We start from the raw sequence: 20,089 nt of genomic DNA on the forward strand, positions 1-20,089 counted from the left end.
ATATTCAGTATATATGTGTAAAGCACCTGGCAGATAGTAGGTACTCAAAAAATGTTAGCCGTCACGATAGGTTATGAAATATCAATGAACACGTATTGGACAAATTGGGTGATGCATCTATACATGTATCCCAACTAAAATATTTACTACTGACACCCAACACATTATTCTTGGACTATTAAGATATTAAACATGAGATTAAATTATGAATATAGTATTAAAATGGCAGCAATTTATCAAAAATGTATTTAAATTTCTATCCTTCATTGCTTACCAGTGCAACAATTTTCACATTTACTTCCAGTTGGGTAGAGCAAAATTTTATTTTATTTAAAATTAAATTACTTCCTTCAAACATCAAGGGTTTGGGGAAGTAAAAGAGGGCTGACTTGCATGCTCTGAAGTTTAGTGATTATGCCATGTTCCCTCTATCCATGGTTTTCAAATATATGAGGCTGTCTTACTAGTTGTTGTAAATATCCAGAGGCACACTTAACCTTCACATCTTGAACACGAAGATGGCATTATCACAATGGAATGATCAGCTTCAGACCTCTTGGTACTATCATTATTCAAATATACCAGCTCAACCACTGACATTAGTAATTTTATCTACTAAGAAAGAAAAGTAAAGTATGACTTCTGCTTCAAAAGTGGAATTGCTTTTGAAATATCTAGTAAGAACTTCAAAGAGAAGTATGTGCCTTTATAGGGTGCAGAGTTACAGACTTCTGAGGTACATCCAAACACCTTGCGGGATTGGTTTACCGGGTAAAAAGGCTTAGGATCATAGTTTTGTGGGACAACTCAGTCGACTGGCATAAAATAGTTCATAAAGATAATGTTCTCCATCCTAGCTTGATAAGTAGTATCTGGACTCTTAAAAGCTTGCCAACGGCCATCTAAGCTACTACTACTGGTCTCTACTTGTCTGGAGCAAAAAAGAATGAAGGAAACAAAAGACTCAAAGAAGAAACTAGCCCACAGGATGGATAGCCCACACAAACCACAGCCCCTTTTAGCCTGAGACCAGAACTAGATGGTGCCCGGCTCCCACTGCGAGCCATTCTAATCAGGGACCAATAGAAGGTCCCGGATAGAATGGGAGAAAATTGTAGAAAAAAATCAAATTCTTAAAAAAGACTACTGAACCGATATAGACTAGAACCCCTGAGACTATCACCCTAAGATGCCCTTTTGATCCGGAACTGAAGCCACTGCCAGAGGGCACCGTTAAGCCAAATAATAGATGGGCTTATAAAATAAACAATATCACCTATGAATAATGTGTTTCTTTAAACAACCAACTATCTGAGACCAAATGGTCAACATCTACCCAAAACCATAGATAAGAAAGCAAGGAGGGGCAAGAAAGCTAGATTAATGGAAACAGAACAAACAGAATGGAAATAATGAGAATGCTGACACATTGTGAAAATTATAACCAATGTCACAGAACAATCTGTATAAAAATTGTTAAATGGGAACCTAATTTGCTGTGTAAACATTCACCTAAAACAATAAAATATTTTTTAAAAAAGGATGTGCCCTGGCAACAGTGCTCAATCCATGAGCCAGCTTGAGTAATCAAGTTATACAGTAGTCCTATTCTCAGTCCCTACAAGACATCAATCATATCAAAACGATGAACAAATTGCCTGAGACGTCACAGTGCTGCCCTCCTTTGCTTTCTCATCTTCCTGTAATTTCAAAGGCATTTCACTTCTCAACAGACCAACTAAAAAAATATTGTTTTGTGTGTGTGTTTCTAATCCTAAACAAGTCTGGAAAAGCTAAGCAGAAATGGGCCCAATTGGTAGCTATAATACAATGTAATTGTGCAGTGTTTAATTATATCTCTGTTACTTTTCATCTGTGTCAAGAAAACCTTCCTATGCAAAATATCGCTTTTAACTTGAATAAGTGAAAATGATGAGGATATTAGACTGCCTGGCTTTTGTAGGATAGATATTTATGAGCATTATAGTTTCTGTAGTTGGTTTAAAAATACAGAATCTTGATTCTTTGGTTGTCTTTAGAATAAATAGGTATGAAAAACAAACATATTTAATGGAAACTCTAACTCAACTCAACCAACAGTTATGTGAGCCCCTGCCAGGGTTCTCGATATTGTTGGCAGCATTAAAATGATTCAGAATTACTCCCTATCTAATATTAGGGATTAACAAAAACCACAACACTTATGTGGTACTCACTATGTGCTAGAAGCTGATTTAAGCAGATTATATAAATTAATTTATTTAACCTTCACAATAAATCCTACGATGTAGATACTATACTATAATTATCCTCATTTTCCATACGTATCAACTGAGGCAAAGAGAGGTTACGTTACTTACCCAAGGTAACATAGATATTAAGTGGTAGAGACATAGATTTTTAAACACAGTCTGGATATAGAGGTGATTATCCAAGCCACTATACTACCCTGAATACTAAGATATAGCACTAAAAATACGGTGATCAAAATAAGAGGGTGCTAGTCAAAGATTATGGAGGGTTAAAATGACGAAAGTTATCACATTTAGATTACAGGTGGAAGGATGATTAGAAAATAATTTTTTAGAAAATCCTCTGCTTGAAAAGACACAAGTAAAATACTTCAAAAGGGGAAGAGAGAAGAAGATAATCCCAGAAAAGAGAACAGCATGAATAAGAACTATAATTTTTATCAAATGGGGCAGTGTCATCTTGCACTAAAATTTTTAACTACATAGAAAAAAAAATCTAGATTTCAAATTTCTGGTTAAGTTTTCACATTTTTTCTGCTTCTGTCCTGCTCTGTAGGCATATTAAAACAAATTTCATTGACATAAGAGAAAATGACAGAGTAAGGACCTCTGAAAGTGCTTTCCTCCATAAAAGCAATAAGAAAAATGGCAAAAATGGTCAGAAAGTTTTCAAAAATTTGGGAATTAACCAAAGGCTTACAGCAATCCAGGGGGCATTTATTTAAGAGGAATGCTTGAATCTCAGTATGAACAGTGAGCTTTGTCACATTTTAGCTTATCTTATTACCATTCCCCCCTTTCCAGCTTCATGACAGTCCTGAAAACAGCCTACAATTACACTGAAAACCAGCAGCCTGGCAGCTATCAGAGAGGGCAGAATGGAACTGAAGCTCCTTCAAAGCCTCGTTTCCAGAGAATTGACATTATTGACTATCTGGTTGTTTCTCTGGAAGGCCCCTCTTGCAAGGCTATCTTTATTTAACCAGATTTGGAGCTCACCAAATAGGAAAAGCCTTTTCTTCAGGGGCATTTGTTAAAAAATGTGTCCTAGAGGTAGTTGTTCAGTTTTGGAGCTACCTGAGGCAGTGGATAGGCTTTGAAGCAAACAAGAGGGTAACCAAAAAGCCTAAAAAGAAAAACTGGAGAGTGAGATATTTATAAAGGTTCTGAAAAACTTGGACATAATTCTGGGAACCTAGAGGGTGACCTGCATACATAAGGATGTGTGCATGCCCAAGGGGGAATGTGATTTTCAAATTATATTGTTTTTTAAAAATCTAGTTGTCAAACCACAAAAAAATTAAAAGTGCCGTAGTGGTTAAGTGCTACGGCTGCTAACCAAGAGGTCGGCAGTTTGAATCCGCCAGGCACTCCTTGGAAACTCTGTGTGGCAGTTCTACTCTGTCCTATAGGGTCGCTATGAGTCGGAATCGACTCAACGGCACTGGGTCTGGGTATGGAAAGAAAGAAGAAAGTATGGCCCATACATAGGAAAAAACTGAGTAATCAATAGAAACCACTCCTGAGGGCCCAGATATTGGACTTACTAGACAAAAGCTTTAAGTCAGCTATGTTAAATGTATCTAAAGTACTACCAGGAACTATGTCTAAAGCACTAAAGCAAAGTGTGAGAATAAGTTTGCACCCAAAAAAAATATTAATACAAAGATAGAAATAAAAGAGAACCAAGTAAAATTTCTGGAATTAAAAAGTATAATAACTAAAACAAAAAAAAATTCACTAGAACAGTTGGTTCAACAGCAGATCGGAGTAAATGGAAGAAAGAATCAACAAACTTGAAGGCAGGGCAATTAAGATTACCCAGCCTGAGTAACAGAAAGAAAAACAAGTAAATAAAACTGTAGAGAGGAGGCAGAGCCAAGATGTCGGAATAGACAGATGCTTCCGGCAAGCCCTCTTACAACAAAGGCCAGAAAAAACAAGTGAAACGAGTATATTTATGACAAGCTAGGAGCCCTGAACATCAAAGGCAAGCATAGAAAATGAACTGAGGGGCAGAGGGAGGAAGAGCCGGTTCAGAAGCAGAGACTAATTACTGGACCTGAATCGTGCTGAGCCCTCAAGCATCACTTGGAGGAGTGGCAGCGGTGGCAGGCTGGTACTAGCGTTGGGCCACAGTTTCCTCAGGAAGAAGCAGCCACCCACACAGACTACTCACACCTCCGGAACCAGAGAAGAATGGCAGTCTCAGCAAAAGCTAAGTAATTCTGTATATTTTACCGTGCCCCTCCACCCCTCAGCTCCCAAGCCGGCTTCAGGGGCTGATCAGCCTGGGCCTGAGATGGGTCCTCCTGAGAGCCTAGAGCCATCCTCCCAGCCTTGGAGAGGGAAAAAAATAGTAATTAAGGGAAAAGATAATTTGCCAGCTCCACTAACCAGGGGAGCTCAGGACAGAAGCAGCTCCTGTCCAGGCATAAATGGTCCGTGGACTTTGAGTATGTTTCCCCTCTGCATGGACCTGTGTGGGCCTCTTTCAGGAGACTAGGCCCTTGTTGGCAGACTACAACCATTTCAGCTGTGCGGTAGAAAGGTGAGTGTTTGATGTTGGACATTGCTTTGCCTATTAATCAGGGTCCTCACCTACCCACATCAGGGGCCTAAGGACTGGTGGCTCCACGAGGTCACCCAGCCACCTGCGACAAGTGTCCAAGGATAACTGGTACCTCCCAGTCCTTACAACCAAAAACATTGGGTGCCCATGGTCCATCTGCAGAACCCACCCACCTGTACGCTCTAGGGAACAGGGAAACGCTCCCCTCAAAGACATGATTCTCAGCCCCCTGCCTTGTTCAGAGTGTGATCCCTGCTGCAGCCAGATACCAGTACCTACACCAATCACCCCTGCCCCTGTAAGACTGCAGGACAGAGCCTGTACTGCATGCTTGATGATCAGCTACCTGGACACCTGAGTTGAATTCATATAAGAAAAGTGAGTGGACTCCTAGGCTGATATACCTGATAGCAATGCTAGCCATCTGGGGACACAATGTCAGAGCTCCAAAGGCGAAAATAATCAAGCTAGCTCACTCAAGCAACCCATTTGGGCATATCAAAACAAAACAAAGCAAGAAGCTAAAACACAGTAAGCAAACATAAAATAAACTAATACAATAACTTATAGATGGCTCAGAAACAACAGTCAATATCAAGTCACATACAGAAACAGACCACGATCACCTCAACAAGCTCTCAAAACAAAGAATCAAGTGATCTTCTAGATGAAAGTACCTTCCTGGAATTACAAGAGGCAGAATACAAAAGATTAATATACAGAACTCTTCAAGACGTCAGGAAGGAAATGAAGCAATACGCAGAACAAGCCAAGGAACACACAGATAAAGCAATTGAAGAAATTAAAAAGATTATTCAGGAACATAATGAAAAATCTAATAAGCTGGAAAAAACCCAAAGACAGGCAGCAATGAGAAATTCAGAACAATAAAATTACAGAAGTAGAAAATTCAATAGAAAGTCAGATGAGACGAGCAGAATTGAGCAAGTAGAAGGCAGAATTTCTGAACTTGAAGATAAAGCACCTGTCACTAGCATATCTGAAGAAAACTCAGATAAAAGAATTTTAAAAAATGAAGAAACCTTAAGAATCATGTACAACTCTATCAAGAGAAATAACCTACAAGTGATGGGAGTACCACAACAGGGAGGGATAACAGAAAATACAGAGAGAATGGTTGAAGATTTGTTGGCAAAAACTTTCCTGATATCATGAAAGATGAGATGATGTCTAACCAAGATGCTCATCGAACTCCACATAAGGTAAATTTTAAAAGAAAGTGACCAAGACATATTATAATCAAACTTGCCAAAACCAAAGATAAAGAGAGAATTTTAAGAACAGCTAGGGATAAAAGAAAAGTCACCTACAAAGAACAGTCAATAAGATAAGCTCGGACAACTCGGGAGAAACTATGCAGGCAAGAAGGCGAAGGGAAGACTTATATAAAAAATTGAAGGAAAAAAATTACCAGCCAAGGATCTTATATGCAGCAAAACCGTCTCTCAGATACAAAGGTGAAATTAGGATATTTCCAGATAAACAGAAGTTTAGGGAATTCATAAAAACCAAACCAAAAGTACAAGAAATACTAAACGGGGTTCTTTGGTTAGAAAATCAATAACATCAGGTATCAACCCAAGACTAGAACACTGGGCAGAACAATCAGAAGTCAACCCAGGAAGGGAAATAAAAAAAAAAAATCAAGATAAAAAATGCTCAAAACAGGGTAACAGAGATGATATTATGTAAAAGAAGACAACATTAAAACAATAAAGAGGGATGAAGAAATGTAGCCATAGATCTCCCATACAGAGAGGAAGGCAAGGCAATACAAAGAAATAAAAGTTAGGTTTAAATTTAGAAAAATAGGGGTAAACATTAAGGTAAACACAGAGGAGACAAACTATCCTACACGTCAAAAAAAAATACAAGAAAAAAATAGAGACTAAGCAAAAACAAATCAGCAACAACAAATATGAGGAAAGGACAATATATAAAGTTAATCTACTCAGCAAAAAATATTAAGTGGGAAAAAGAAACAGTCAACAACACACAAAAACAGACATCAAAATGATAACACTAAATTCGTACCTATCCGTAATTACACCGAATGTAAACGGATTAAATGCACCAATAAAGAGACAAAGAGTGGCAGAATGGATTAAAAAACAAGATCCGTCTATATGCTACCTACAAGAGACAAACCTTAGACTTAGAGACAAAAACAAACTAAAACTCAAAGGATGGAAAAAAATATATCAAGCAAACAACAATCAAAAAAGAGCAGGAGTGGCAATACTAATTCCTGACAAAATAGACTTTAAAGTTAAATCCATCAGAAAGGATAAGGAAGGACACTATATAATGATTAAAGGGACAATACACCAAGAAGATATAACCCTATTAAATATTTATGCACCCAATGACAGGGCTGCAAGATACATAAAAAAAACTCTATCAGCACTGAAAAGTGAAATGGACAGTTCCACAATTACAATACGAGACTTCAACACACCGTTTTTGGTGAAGGACAGGACTTCCAGAAAGAAGTTCAATAAAGACACTGAAGATCTAAAGGCCACAATCAACCAACTTGACTTCACAGACATATAGAGAACAGTCCACCCAACAGCAGCCAAGTATACTTTCTTTTCTAGTGCCCATGGAACATTCTCTAGAATCGACCGCATATTAGGTCATAAAGCAAGCCTTGGCAGAACCCCAAAACATTGAAATATTACAAAGCATCTTCTCTGTCCGTTAGGCTATAAAAGTGGAAATAGATAACAGAAAACTCAAGGAAAAGAAATCAAACACTTGGAAACTGAACAATACCCTGCTCAAAAAAGACTGGAATACAGAAGACATTAAGGATGGACTGAAGAAATTCACAGAATCCAATGAGAATGAAAGGACTTCCTACCAGAATCTTTGGGACACAGCGAAAGCAGTGCTCAGAGGCCAATTTATATCAATAAATGCACACATACAAAAAGAAGAAAGGGCCAAAATCAAGGAATTATCCCTACAACTTGAACAAATAAAAGAGAGGAACAAAAGAAACCCTCAGGCACCAGAAGACAAATAATAAAAATTAGAGCAGAACTAAATGAAATAGAAAACAGAAAAACAATTGAAAGAATTAACAAGACCAAAAGTTGGTTCTTTGAAAAAATCAACAAAATTGATAAACCATTGGCCAAACTGACAAAAGAAAAACAGGAGAGGAAGCAAATAACCCGAATAAGAAATGGGATGGGCGATATTACAATGGACCCAACTGATATTAAAAGAATCATGTCAGATTACCATGAAAAATTGTACTCTAACAAATTTGAAAACCTAGAAGGAATGGATGAATTCCTAGACACACATTACCTACCTAAACTAACACAAACAGAGGTAGAATGATATTGCAACAGACTCAACTGAAATTAAAAGAATCATATCAGATTACTGTGAAAAATAGTACTCTAACAAATTTGAAAACCTAGAAGAAATGGATGAATTTCTAGAAACACATCACCTACCTAAACTAACACAAACAGAGGTAGAACAACTAAATAGACCCATAACAAAAGAAGAGATTGAAAAGGTAATCAGAAAACTCCCCCCCAAAAAAGCCCTGGCACAGACGGCTTCACTGCAGAGTTCTACCAAACTTTCAGAGGAGAGTTAACACCACTACTACTAAAGGTATTTCATAGCATAGAAAAGGATGGAATACTACCAAACTCATTCTATGAAGCCAGCATATTCCTGATACCGAAGCCAGCATATTCCTGATACCAAAACCAGGTAAGGACACCACAAAAAAAGAAAATTACAGACCTATATCCCTCATGAACACAGATGCAAAAATTCTAGCCAAGAGAATTCAACAACATATTAAAAAATAATTCACCATGAGCAAGTGGGATTCATACCAGGTATGCAGGGATGGTTCAACATTAGAAAAACAATTAATGTAAGCCATCATATAAATAAAAGATAACAATCACATGATTTTATCAATTGGTGTAGAAAAGGCATTTGACAAAGTTCAACACTCATTCATGATAAAAACTCTCAGCAAAATAGGAATAGAAGGAAAAGTCCTCAACATAATAAAGGGCTTTTATACAAAGCCTTATACAAAGCCAACAGCCAACATCATCCTAAATGGAGAAAGCCTGAAAGCATTCCCCTTGAGATCGGGAGCCAGACAAGGATGCCCTTTATCACCACTCTTATTCCATATTGTGCTGGAGGTCCTAACCAGAGCAATTAGGCTAGATAAAGAAATAAAGGGCATCCAGACTGTCAAGGAAGAAGTAAAAGTACCTCTATTTACAGATGGCTCTGTCTTATACACAGAAAACGTTACGGAATCCTCAAGAAAACTACTGAAACTAATAGAAGAGTTCAGCAGATTAACAGGATACAAAACAAACATACAAAAATCAGTTGGATTCCCCTACACCTACAAAAAGAACATCGAAGAGGAAACCACCAAATCAATACCATTTACAGTAGCCCCCAAGAAGACAAAATACTTAGGAATAAATCTTACCAGAGATGTAAAAGACTTATACAAAGAAAAGTATGAAACTCTTCCACAAGAAACCAAAAGAGACCTACATAAGTGGAAAAACATACCTTGCTCATGGATAGGAACACTTAACAGTATAAAAATATCTAGTCTACCAAAAGCTATCTGTAAATTTACTGCAATTCCGATCCAAATTCCAACGACATTTTTTAATGAGATGGAGAAACAAATCACCAACTTCATATGGAAGGGCAAGAGGACCCAGATAAGTAAAGCATTACTGAAAAAGGAGAACAAAGTGGGATATGCCTCACTCTACCTGATTTTAGAACTTATTATACTGCCACAGTAGTCAAAACTGCCTGGCACCGGTACAGCAACAGACACATAGACCAGTGGAACAGAATTGAGAATCCAGACATAAATCCATCAACGTATGAGGAATTGATATTTGACAAAGGCCCCACCCAAAGCAGTTAAATGGAGAAAAGACAGTCTTTTTAATAAATGGTGCTGGCATAACTTGATATCCATCTGCAAAAAAATGGAACAAGACCCATACCTCATAGCATGCACATAAACGAGCTCAAAATGGATCAAAGATCTAAATATAAAATCTAAAACGATAAAGATCATAGAAGAAAAAATAGGGACAACGTTAGGAGCCCTAATACATGGTGTAAACTGTACAAAACATTACTAACAATGCAGAAGAAAAACTAGGTATCTGGGAGCTCCTAAAAATCAAACACCTATGCTCATCCAAAGACTTCACCAAAAGAATAAAAAGATTACCTACAGACTGGGAAAAAGTTTTTAGCTATGACATTTCTGATCAGTGCCTATCTCTAAAATCTACATAATACTGCAAAAACTCAACTACAAAAAGACAACCCAGTTAAAAAATGGACAAAAGATATGAATAGACACTGCACTAAAGAAGACATTCAGGTTGCTAACAGATACTTGAGGAAATGCTCGCAATCCTTAGCCATTAGAGAAATGCAAATCAAAGCTACAACGAGATTTCATCTCACTCCAACAAGGCTGCCATTAATCCAAAATACAAAAAATAATAAATGTTGGAGAGGCTGTTCAGAGATTGGAACACTTATACACTACTGGTGGGAATGTCAAATGGTACAACCACTTTGGAAATGGATTTGGCGTTTCCTTAAAAAGCTAGAAATAGAACTACCATACGATCCAGCAATCCCACTCCTTGGAATATATCCTAGAGTAATAAGAGCCTTCACACAAACAGATATATGCACACCCATGTTCATTGCAGCACCTTTTACAATGGCAAAAAGATGGAAGCAACCAAGGCGCCAATCAACGGATGAATGGATAAATAAACTATTGTATAGTCACGTAATGGAATACTACACATTGATAGAGAACAGTGATGAATCTGTGAAACATTTCATAACATGGAGGAATCTGGAAGGTATTATGCTGAGTGAAATTAGTTGCGAAAGGACAAATATTGTATAAGACCACTATTATAAGAACTCGAGAAATAGTTTAAACAGAGAAGAAAATATTCTTTGAGGGTTACGAGAGAGGGGAGGGAGGGACGGTGGGAGAGGGATATTCATTAATTAGATAGTAGATAAGAACTACTTTATGTGATGGGAAATACAACACACAGTACATGGAAAGTCAGCACAACTGGACTAAACCAAAAGCAAATAAGTTTCCTGAATAAACTGAATGCTTCAAACATCAGCGTAGCGGGGGGTATTTTGGGCCCCATGGTTTCAGGGGACATCTAAGTCAATTGTCATAGTATAATCTATTAAGAAAACATTCTGCATCCCACTTTGGAGAGTGGCGCCTTGGGTCTTAAACGCTAGCAAGCGGCCATCTAAGATGCGTCAATTGGTCTCAACCCACCTGGATCAAAGGAGAATGAAGAACACCAAGGACACACGGTAATTATGAGCCCAAGAGACAGAAAGGGCCACATGAACCTGAGACTCCGTCAGCCTGAGACCAGAGGAACTAGGTGGTGCCTGGGTACAATCGATGACTGCCCTGACAGGAAACATAAACGAGAATCCCTGAGGGAGCAGGAGAGCAGTGGGATGCAGACCCAAAATTCTTGTAAAAAGACCAGACTTAATGGTCTGACTGAGACTAGAAGGACCCCAGTGGTCGTGGCCCCCAGACCTTCTGTTGGCCCAGGATAGGAACCATCCCCAAAGCCAAGTCTTCAGACAGGGATTGGACTGGACAATGGGATGGAGAGTGATGCTGATGAGGAGTGAGCTTCTTGGATCAGGTGGACACTTGAGACTATGTTGGCATCTCCTGCCTGGATGGGAGATGAGAGGGTAGAGGAGGTTAGATGCTGGCGAAATGGATACGAAAAGAGAGTGGAAGGAGGGAGCGGGCTGTCTCGTTAGCGGGGGAGCAATTGGGAGTATGTAGCAAGGTGTATATATAAATGTTTGTGTGAGAGTCTGACTTGATTTGTAAACTTTCACTTAAAGCACAATAAAAATAAAAAAAAATGTAGAGAGACTCAGAGACACAGAGGGTACCATCAAGCATACCAATGTCCAATAAGGAAATTCTTGAAAGAGAGGAGAGATAAAGGGACAGAATGAATGTTTAAATAATGGCAGAAAACTTCCCAAATTGAATTAAAACTACAAGTCTACACATCAAAGAAGTCCAATGAACTCCAAGTAGGAAAAATTTAAAAAGATCCATACCAAGATGCATTATGACCAAACTGTCAACAGCAAAAGACAAAAAGAAATCTTGGAAGCATCAAGAGAGAGAGAACTTATCATTCAAAAGGGATCCTGAATAAGATTAACAAGGGATTTATCATTAGAAACCATGGAGGCCAGGAAGCAGTGAGATAACATATTCGAAGTGCTTGAAAATATTGTCAACCAAGAATTCTGTATCTAGAGAAACTGTCACTCAAAATGAAGGAAAATTAACACATTCCAAGATAAACAAAATCAGAGAGATTTTGTCACTAGCAAACTTACTTGAGAAGAAAGGAAGTCCTTCAGGCTTGCATGACCAGAAACTAGGAAGTAACTCAAATTCACAAGAAGAGATAAAAAGCACTGATAAAGGTAGCTACATATGTAAATATAAAAGTGTATAAAGGTGTTTTTTGTTTTAACACCTTTTTCTTAAATATGACTTAAAACACAACTGCATAGAGGAATAATTATAAATCCATAGTGATGACCATGTAACTTATAAAGATATAATTTGAATGATGATAATGTCACACAGGAGAAGGGAGAATATGGAGCTATTATAGGAGCAAAGTTTGTGTACACTATTAAAGCTGAGTTGTTATTAAATTAAAATTGGTTGTTCCAAGTTAAGATATTAATTGTAATCCCCAAGGCAAACACTAAGAAAATAACTCACAACAGTAGAGTAAATTAAATGACGAAGGAATTAAAATGGTACACTAGAAAATATCTATTTAACACTAAAGAAGGTAGTAACGGAGGAATCCCAGTGCCATCGAGTCAATTCCAACTCATGGCGAGGAATAGAGAAACAAAAATAAGGCACATCACATACAGGAAAAAAAAAATGGCAGACTTAAATCCTACATTATAGAAAACTATTTTAAGGTTAAATAGATTAAACACTAATTAAAAGGAAGAGATGGGCAGAAGCACCTCAATCAAAAGGCAGTAAAAACAGGATGCAACTATATACTGTCTACAAGATACATAGATAAGATCCAAAGATCTCAAAAATGTGTTCAGGTCTCAAAGAATGAGATTAGAAGTGTCCCCTCTTCTATTTTTTGGAAGAGATTGAGAAATGTTGGTATACATTCTTCTTTAAATGCTTGATGTTTGGTAGAATACACAAGTGAAAACATCTGGACCTGCATTATTCTTTGTGGGTAGTGTTTTATTTTTTTAATTGTGCTTTAAGTAAAAGTTTATAGTTCAATTTAGTTTCTCATACAAAAATTTATACACACATTGTTATGTGACCTCAGTTGCTCTCCCTAAAATACGACAGCACACTCCCCCTTTCCACCCAGGATTTCCCGTGTCCATTCAACCAGCTCCTGTCCCTTTTTGCCATCTAATCTTGCCTTCGGACAGGAGCTGCCCATTTAGTCTCATGTATCTCCTTGAGCTAAGAAGCATCCTCTTCATGAATATCATTTTAAGTCTTATAGTCCAGTGTAACGTCTGTCTCAAGAGTTGGCTTCAGGAATGGTTCCGTTTCTGGGCTAACAGAGAGTCCAGGGGACCATGTCTCCTGGGGTCCCTCCAGTCTCAGTCAGACCACTAAGTTTGTTCTTTATACTAGAATTTGAGTTCGGCAGCCCACTTTTCTCCTGCTCCATCAGGTACTCCCTGTTGTGTTCCCTGTCAGGGCGGTCATTGGTGGTAGCCAGGCACCATCTAGTTCTTCTGGTCTCAGGCTGATGGAGTCTCTGGTTTATGTGGCCCTTTCTGTCTCTTGGGCTCATAATTACCTTGTGTCTTTGATGTTCTTCATTCTCCTTTGCTCCAGGTGGCTTGAGACCAATTGATGTGTCTTAGATGGCTGCTTGCTAGCTTTTAAGACCCCATGTCACTCTCCAAGATGGGATGCAGAACATTTAATCAACTTTGTTATGCCAATTGATCTAGATGTCCCCTGAAACCATAGTCCCCAGCCCCCCGCCCCTGCTACTCTGCCTCTTGAAGTGTTTGGTTGTATTCAGGAAACTTCTTAGCTTTTGGTTTAGTTCAGTTGTACTGACTTCCCCTGTATTGTGTGTTGTCCTTCTCTTCATCTAAGATGATTCTTGTCTACTATCTAGTTAGTGAATACCCCTCTCCCTCCCTCCCTCTGTACCCTCGTAAGGATCAAAGAATGTTTTCTTCTGTGTTTAAACCTTTTCTTACAATAGTGGTCTCATACAATATTTGTTCTTTTGTGACTGACTAGTTTCACTCAGCATAATGCCTTCCAGATTCATCCATGTTACGAGATGTTTTGCAGATTCATCGTTGTTCTTTATGGTTGAGTAGGAGTATTCTACTGTGTGAATATACCATAATTTTTTTATCCATTCGTCCTTTGGTGGGCACCTAGGTTGTTTCCATCTTTTTTGCTATTGTGAACAGTGTTACAATGAACATCGGTGTTCATATATCTATTCCTGTGATAGCTGTTATATCTCTAGGATATATTCCAAGGAGTAGGATTGCTAGATCAATTTTTTTTTTATGGTACTTCCATTTCTAGCTTTTTAAGGAAGCGCCAAATCAGTTTTCAAAGTTCCCACCAGCAGTGTATAAGTGTTCCAGTCTCTCCACAACCTCTCCAGCATTTATTATTTTGTGTTTCTTGGATTAATACTAGCCTTGTTGGGGCGAGATGGTATCTCATTGTAGTTTTGATTTGCATTTCTCTAATGGCTAATGATCGTGAGCATTTCCTCATGTATCTGTTAGCCACCTGAATGTCTTCTTTGATGATGTGTGGGTTTATATCCTTTGCCCATTTTTTAAATGGGTTATTTGTCTTTTTGTGGTTGAAGTTTTGCAGTATTTTGTAGCTTTTAGGGATTAGACGCACATCGAATTTGTCAGTCAAAAATTTTTTCCCAGTCTCTAGGTTGTCTTTTTACTCTTTTGATGAAGTCTTTGGGTGAACATAAGTGTTTGATTTTTAGGAGCTGCCACGTATCTAGTTTTTCTTCTGGTATTTGTGCATTGTTAGTAACGTTTTGTATTCTGTTTATGCCATGCATTAGGGCTCCTAGCTTTGTCTGTGGGAAGTATTTTGATTAATTTAATCAGTCTACTTGTTATGTCTATACAGAATTTCTAGTTCTTCTTGAGTAAGTCTCTGTAGCTCATGCTTTAAGTTAGATAATTTGTTGGCATACCATTTTTCAGAGCATTCCCTTAAAATTCTCTTTATTTATGTAAGATCAGTAGCAATGCCTCTCTTTCATTTCTGACTTTAGCAATCTGAATCTTTTTCTCTTGTTCAGTCTAGCTAACGGTTTGTCAGTTTTGATCTTTCCAAAGAATCAGCTTTAGGTTTTGTTGAGTTTCTGTGTTTTTTTCTATTCTCTGCTTCATTGGTTTCCTGTTCTAATCCTAATTATTTCCTTTCTCCTGCTTGCTTTGGCTTTACTTTGCTCTTCTTCTCCCTATCCTTAAGGTGGAAAGTTAGCTTGTTGATTTGGGATCTTTTTTATTCTTTTTTAATGTAAGAGTTTTTAGCTATAAATTTAACTTTAAGCTCTGCCTTAGCTGCATCCCATGAGTTTTGGTATGTTATGTCTTTATTTTATTCATGTTAAAATATTTTATAATTTTTCTTATAATTTATTTTTTTATTCATTAGTTATTTAGTAATGTGTTGTTGGAAACCCTGGTGGCGTAGTGGTTAAGAGCTATGGCTGCTAATGAAAAGGTCGGCAGTTCTAATCCACCAGGCGCTCCTTGGAAACTCTATGGGGCACTTCTACTCTGTCCTATAGGGTCACTATGAGTTGGAATCTACTCAACAGCAACGTGTTTTTGGTTAATGTGTTGATTAATTTCCACACATTTGTGAATTTCCCAAATTTCCTATTATTGATTTATAATTTCATTCCATTTTTGTCAGAGAACATATATTCTATGATTTCCATCCTTTTATATTTATTGTGACTATTTTATGGCCTAACATATTGTCTATCCTGGAGAATGATCCATGCACACTTAAGAATGTTCTTCTGTTGTTGGAGTGGAGTATTTTATAAATGTCTGTTAAATCTAGTTGGTGTATAGCATTCTTCGAGTGTTCTAATTTTTTATTCATCTCCCGAACATTTTTTCTCTTCATTATTGAAAGGGGGTATGAAAGTCTCTGAGCATTATCATTGAATTGTCTCTTTCTCACCTCAATTTCAACAGCCTTTGCTTTACTTATCTTGCAGCTCTATTTTTAGTTGTCTATTTTTTTTATAGAAATATATTTATGGATCAACCCTTTTGTCATTATAAAATGTCCTTCTTTATTTTATGATTTAAACTCTATTTTCTCTGATGTAATTCCCTACTTAAACACATCGCTGCTCCCAACCACCTACATTGGCTGTTAATGTCATATACACTGCTGTTGTTGTCAGCTGCCGTGGAATCAGTTCTGACTCATAGCAACCATATGTACAGCAGAACAAAACACTGCCTGGTCCTGCACCAATCTCACAATCATTTTTATGCTTGAATCCATTGTTGCAGCCTCTGTGTCAATCCATCTTGTTAAGGGTCTTCCTCTTTTTCAATGACCCTCTACTTTACCAGCATGATGTCCTTCTCCAGGGATAACATACTCAAGATATATGAGACATAGCCTCCTCGTCCTTGCTTCTGAGGAGCAGTCTAGCTGTACTTCTTCCAAGAAAGATTTGTTCCTTCTTTTCACAGTCAATGGCATATTCAATATTCTTCGCCAACACTATAATTCAAAGGCGTCGATTCTTCTTCAGTCTTGCTTATTCATTGTCCAGCTTTTGCATGCATATGAGGGGACTAAAGTATCATGGCTTTGGTCAGGCACTCTTTAGTTGTCAAAGTGACATCTTTGCTTTTCAAGACTTTAAACAGGTCTTTTGCAGCAGATTTGATCAATGCAAATATATTATTTGATTCCTTGACTGCTGCTTCCATGGACATTGATTGTGGATCCAAGTAAAATGAAATTCTTGACACCTTCAGTATTTTCTCTCTTCTCTATAACATATAAAAGGTAATATATATGACGTATGATCATAGCAAGCAATCAGGAACCAATGGTACTGAAGGAAGAGGTCCAAGTTCACTGAAGGCATTGGTGGAAAACAAGGCTCCAGGAATTGACAGAATATAAATTGAGATGTTTCAACAAATGGATGCAGCACTAGAAGTGTTTATTCACCTATGCCAAGAAATTGGGAAGAAGGCTTCCTGGCCAACTGACTGGAAGAGATCCTTATTTCTGCCTATTCCCAAGAAAGGTGATCCGACTGAATGTGGAAATTATCGAACAATGTCATTAATATCACGCACAACTAAAATTTTGATGATCTTCCAAAAGTGGCTGCAGCAGTACATTGACAGGGAACTGCCAGAAATTCAAGCCAGATTCAGAAGAGGACATGGAATAAGAAATATCATTGCTGATGTCAGATGGATAATGGATGAATGCAGAGAATACCAGAAAGATGTTTGCCTGTGTTTTATTTTTTTTTTTTTATTGAGTGTGCAAAGGCATTCAACTGTGTGGATCATAACAAATTATGGATAACATTGCAAAGAATGGGAATTCCAGAACATTTAATTGTGCTCATGAGGAACCTGTACATAGATCAAGAGCCAGTCATTCAAACAGAACAAGGGGATACAGTGGGGTTTATTGTCCAGAAATGTGTGTGCCAGGGTTGTATCCTTTCACCACACTTACTCAATCTGTATACTGAGCAAATAATACAAGAAGCTGGACTATATGAAAAAGAACAAAGTGGCGTTAGGATGGGAGGAAGACTCATGAACAACCTGTGTTATGCAGATAACACAACCTTGCTTGCTAAAAGTGAAGAGGAATTGAAGCATTTACTGATGAAGATAAAATACTACAGCCTTCAGTACAGATTACACCTCAACATAAAGAAAACAAAAATCCTCACAACTGGACCAATAAGAAGCATCATAATAAAAGAAGAAAAGATTGAAGTTGTCAAGGATTTCATTTACTTGGATCTGCTATTGACACCCATGGAAGCAGCTGTCAAGAAACCAAAGGATGCATTGCCTTGGGCAAATCTGCTGCAAAAGGCCTCTTTAAGGTGTCATAAAGGCAAAGAAGTCACCTTGAAGACTAACGTGTGTCTGACCCAAGCCATGGTGTTTTCAATTGCCTCATATGCATGCAAAAACTGGACAACGAATAAGGGAGAATGAAGAATTGACGTCTTTGTCTTGTGGTGTTGGTGAAGAATATTGAACATACCATGGACTGCCAGAAGAATGAACAAATCTGTCTTGGAAGAAATGCAGCCAGAGTGCTCCTTGGAAGTGAGGATGACGAGACTTTGTCTCAGGTACTTTGGACATGTTATCAGAAGGCACCAGTCCCTGGAGAAGGACATCAAGCTTGGGAAAGTAGAGGGCTAGTGAAACAGAGGTAGATCCTCAACGAGATGGATGGATAGTGACTGCAACAATGTGCTCAAACATAGCAATGATTGTGTGGATGGCACAGGACCAGGCAACATTTTCTTCTATTGTACATAGGGTCACTATGAGTCAGAACCGACCTGATGGCACCCAACAACAGCATTGTAGCAATACTGGATACTGATTACCTTGCCCCCTCTCTGGGGCTTGTTTGTTTTGTGATATGTCTAGACTATTTTTGTGAAGTTTATTTCCCCTGTAATTTGGAGCCTTTGTTGTCACTTTTCACAGGGCACACAGCCTTGTGTGTGTGCAATCCCCCTGTGATGACAGTCATTTTTAGCAGGTCTCTCACTGACTGTCTCTTTCTCTGATTTCTTTGTTATTTCTTTGAAGTTAAAACCTAAGTATTATACTCTACTAATTTCCTGCTAGGAAACCCTGGTGGCATAGTGGTTAAGCGCTACAGCTGCTAACCAAGAGGTCGGCAGTTTGAATCTGCCAGGCACTCCTCGGAAACTCTATGGGACAATTCTACTCTGTCCTATAGGGTCACTATGAGTCGGAATAGACTTGATGGCAGTGGGTATGGGGTAGTAATTTCCTGCTAGGAGCCCTGGTGACACAGTGGTTAAGAGCTTAGCTGCTAATCAAAAGGTCGGCAGTTTGAATCCACTAGCCGCTCCTTGGAAACCCTATGGGGCAGTTCTATTCTGTCCTCTAGGGTCATTATGAGTCAGAACTGACTTGACAGAACGGGTAATGGGTAATTTCCAGCTGATTTTTCCATTGTTTACAATAATGCCCTGCAGCATAAACTGTTCATCAGTCTGATCCAATTATATTCAGTTTGGAATAATTTTAGAGACTCGTCTTTGAGGTTTGTTCTGACTTCAGGAAGGCTCTTCTTAGTTGTCTCCCCCTAAATATCTTGAGTGAACTAGCTGACTTATGGCTTAGGTTATTCTTCTTAATTAAAAGGAGGTATTCTTTTTGAGAGTGTTGTTGTGCTTGAACTTAACCACATTTTGTTTGAAATAGAGTCAGTTATTTTTGGAGGTCTTCAGAGTTCTCTTCTTTTGTGGGCTGTTGCTACCCGTGGGTAAACTATTTCTGCCACTATTTTGTGTCATGATTATGCCTGTAATCTTTGAACTTCTTAGTTTTTCTCTCCTGATGTGGAATCTCTGCTGTGAGGGTGTTTAAGTCTCAGTATTCTCAGCCTCTTGAGTCTGAGCATTCGTCCTACTGGTAAAGTCTGAGTGGTGGAAAACAGCCCCGCACACTCACCAAAAATTTAGCATTTTAAACCTGGAGCTGAAGGGGTGAAAAATGCTGACAGCCTGCTGCTCCTCCTGGTGAGATAGAATAACCCATGACTGGGAGCTGAAGGGAGAAGAAGCCCCATCTTCTTGGCCACACCCACCTGTAGTGAGGCATCAAGCTGAGCTGGCAGTCACTTGGGGGCATTTGGTTGTTGCTCATACGCCACAGACTCTTGGTACTCTTACCAACTTTTAGTAAATTTTCTTCAATAAATATTTCCTCTTTTGCTATGTGCTTTTAGAAAATTTCAGGAGACATTAAGTGCATTTTTTAAAATAATTTTTATTGT

The sequence above is a fragment of the Loxodonta africana genome, chromosome X (genome assembly GCF_030014295.1).
Source record: "Loxodonta africana isolate mLoxAfr1 chromosome X, mLoxAfr1.hap2, whole genome shotgun sequence".
NCBI lineage: Eukaryota > Metazoa > Chordata > Mammalia > Proboscidea > Elephantidae > Loxodonta > Loxodonta africana.